We start from the raw sequence: 3,712 nt of genomic DNA on the forward strand, positions 1-3,712 counted from the left end.
AGCTGTTGCGCTTTATCCTTACCCACAATGTTTTTATTTTTAAAGATAAATTTTTTCTACAGAAGCGCGGCACAGCCATGGGCGCGGCCTGTGCGCCTGCGTATGCTAATCTCTTCCTCGGTTCGTGGGAGAGATTGACTTTTGGCGATGCAGGCATACAGGCCGCCTCCCATGTGCTGTGTTGGCACAGATATATAGATGATATTTTCTTTTTGTGGGACGGATCGGTGCAACAGCTCGAGGAGTTTATGAGGACGATGAACCATAATGAATTTAATATTCATTTGACTTATTCTTATGATGTCACTAAAATCAGTTTTCTGGATATTACCATGAGTGTTGATCACTCTGGTTACATCCAGACGGATGTTTATCGCAAACCGACATCCGTTAATTCTTTGGTTCATGCGTCCTCTGCCCACAACCCTTCCACCATAGGGGCTGTCCCGGTCGGACAGTTCCTACGGGCGAGGCGGATCTGTTCTTCGGATACCAAATTTGAGATCCAATCGGCTGATCTGAAGGAGCGATTTCTGAACCGTGGATACTCAAATAGAAGTATCAAAAAAGGTTACTTAAGAGCAAGGGCAACACCACGCGGCAGTCTTCTGGGATCCTCGAAGAGGCCCTCTTACCTAAATAAGGAGGAACCTATTAGATTTATATCTACTTTTAACCATCAATGGGAGGATATGAGACAGATCCTCATGAAACACTGGTCTGTTTTGGGCACCGAACCCTCCCTAGGAGCTGCTTTGGGATCATATCCTTCAATGACTCCGAGAAGATCCAAAAATCTTAAGGACCTCCTTGTGCAGAGTCACTATCGACCTGTACAAGTTAATCCATTTGGCTCTAGGGACCCTATACCTGGCTCTATACCTTGCGGTCACTGTCTTGCATGCACAAATGTCCTGCGCTGCACCACCTTCAATACCTCAGACGGAAGGAGACAGTTTAATATACGCCATCGAATATCTTGTGGCAGTATGAACGTGATTTATTACGCTACATGTGACTGTCCAAAAATTTATATTGGACTTACATCAAGGGAGCTTAGGATGAGGGTGTGTGAACACGTGCGGGACATTTGTGCATCCAAGACAGTGACCGATATGTCCCTCCTTAAAACCCTGCCCCGTCATTTTCGACAATATCATAATGGCGAATCAACCTCCCTCAAAATTAGAGGGATTGATCGAGTACATTTAGGGTTAAAGGGGGGGGAACTATAAACGTAGGTTGGCCCAAATTGAGACCAAATGGATTATCACACTTGATACAATGGCCCCTAAAGGGCTTAATGAATCATTGTCGTTTGCCTCTTTCCTGTAGGGTATCCTGAATATGGAATGTGTCTATACTGGGCCTTTTTTGGTCCTTTTATTTATTCATTTTATGCCCCTTCTTCCCAACTGTTTCCCCATATCCCAGGTTGTGGGGTGTGTTTTATTTTTTACTTGTCATTGTATATGTGTGTCTTTGATATACGTTTCACTTATTCCCTTTCTTAGTTTATGCGGGACCTCTTCTTCATTCATCAACTGGATTTATTTGTTGCAATTATATTTGGCGATCCCACTGGCCCTAATTTTAATATCTACATTGGATGTTCATCAATTCCAGACATTGGTGTCTATGGACGACTTTGGGACGCTGTAATTTGAAGAGAGCAATATGTATTGTGATGTCATATTCTGAATCTCTTAGTACCCTCTATTTGCAGTTGCCTTTTTATGTGATTCTATATCTCTGTCCATTTTTGATCTATGCCCAATGTCCTGTGTATTACATGATGTATATTTACATTCATTGGTGTCAGTGGTTGTGCGCATGCCCACTGTCCCTGTTTGTGGCCGACATGCGGAGGAGTGTCTTTTGCCTTCCTCCGGGCTTCCGGGGATTTCTCCTCCCCTGCTGCCCGGGGCAACGCATGACGCTTTCTCCTGCATTGTCTGGCCCTTCGGGTGGACAGTGCGCATGCGCCGGGCCAAACCGCTCTAATTGGCCGATTGGGAACCATGTGACCAGTCACATGGGCTTAAGAAGGTCCTGTGCGCACTCCCCGGTATACTTCCCTTGAGAAAGCGTGCTTGTAGTCACGCGAAACGTGCGTCGGGCGTTTTCCCCACCTGGTCCTGGGTCTACTCAGCCTCCATGTATATCTGGTAAGATATCTCTTCAAACTGGCCACGTGAAAATTATCTATGCACACTAGGTGATTATAATGGATTCATAATGTGGCGCAGTGATCTCCAAATAGGGAGATGGGGAATTAGCAGATACTGGTTATTTACATAGATGTGGCTATACTCTATATACATTGCTGCGTTACTTGATATCTTGTGGCTGGGTGCTTTTCCCGGGTAATTCTGTTTTTCTATCCTGTGGTGTCATTTTAATCTCTGTATCTTTGTACTAAGTGATATATATGTTAACTAATAAAGACGTATTTTTATTATACTCACCTAGTTACTCATATTTTCTCTTTGCATGTATATTTATTTATATATATAAAAATAATAAAAGTACACATTTGTCATTGCCACATCCATAACAACCCGCTCTATAAAACTGTCCCACTAGTTAACCACTTCAGTAAACACTGTAAAAAAATAAATAAAAAACTAAGCAAAAAACAATGCTTTATCATCATACAAAAGTACAATAAAACATAATCAAAAAGACGAATGTAAATTAAAATGGTACCGCTGAAAATGTCACCTTGCCTTGCAAAAATACAAGCCATCCTACAGCTTCATCAGCAGAAAAAAAAGTTATAGCTCACAGAATAAAGCGATGCAAACTAATTATTTTTTCTATAAAATAGTTTTTATTGTGTAAAAGCGACAAAACATAAAAATAGATACAAATTTGGTATTTTTACTACACGTGGAACAGTATTAAAAAAATTGCTGGTTTTTGCTCAGTCTATCTCCCAAAAATCGGAATAGAAAGCGATCAAAAAATGTCATGTGCCCGAAAATGGTGCCAATAAAAATGTCAGCTCATCCCGCAAAAAAACAAGCCATAACATGACTCTGTTGGATGAAATATGGAAAAATTATAGCTCTTAAAATGTGGTGATGCAAAAACTAGTTTTTGCTATAAAAAGCGTCTTTTAGTGTGTGACAGCAGCCAAACATAAAAACCCGATATGAATCTGTTATTGCTGTAATTGCACCGACCTGAAGAATAAAGTCGCCGAATTACTTATACTGCACGAGGAATGGTGTAAGAAATAAATAAAATCAATTCTTCACATTCTGCCTCCCAAAGATCGCAGTAAGACCTGGCGCACATTTATCCTGAGCTCTACGCTGAGCGCATACACCGGGGTTTCCATGTAAATCTCTGAAATACGTGATTCAGACAGAACCCCAGGGGAAGATTCCCTATAATGAGGCAGATGGAGGCACTGTATACGCAGTCTGACCTGTGATCTGGCAGTGTTCGTCTTTTTAGAACTACATAAAAGTACCGTTGGCCACAGTTTTGTGCACTTCTGAAAAGAAGGACACTGCTGAACAGAGGTGAGACAGAGCCCAGAGGAACTCTGCTGTCTCATTATAGTGAATGGATACATTGGGGGTTTCTTCTGAATCATGTCACTCAGAGATTTAGATGGAAACCCCAAAGTAAGTGCTCAGAGTAGAGCACTGGATAAATGTGATAAATGTTATGTAAAATGTTCCCAATAAAATCTTCAACT

This window comes from Dendrobates tinctorius, unplaced genomic scaffold (genome assembly GCF_039654945.1).
Source record: "Dendrobates tinctorius isolate UK_male_01 unplaced genomic scaffold, ASM3965494v1 ptg000157l, whole genome shotgun sequence".
Taxonomy (NCBI): Eukaryota; Metazoa; Chordata; class Amphibia; order Anura; family Dendrobatidae; genus Dendrobates; species Dendrobates tinctorius.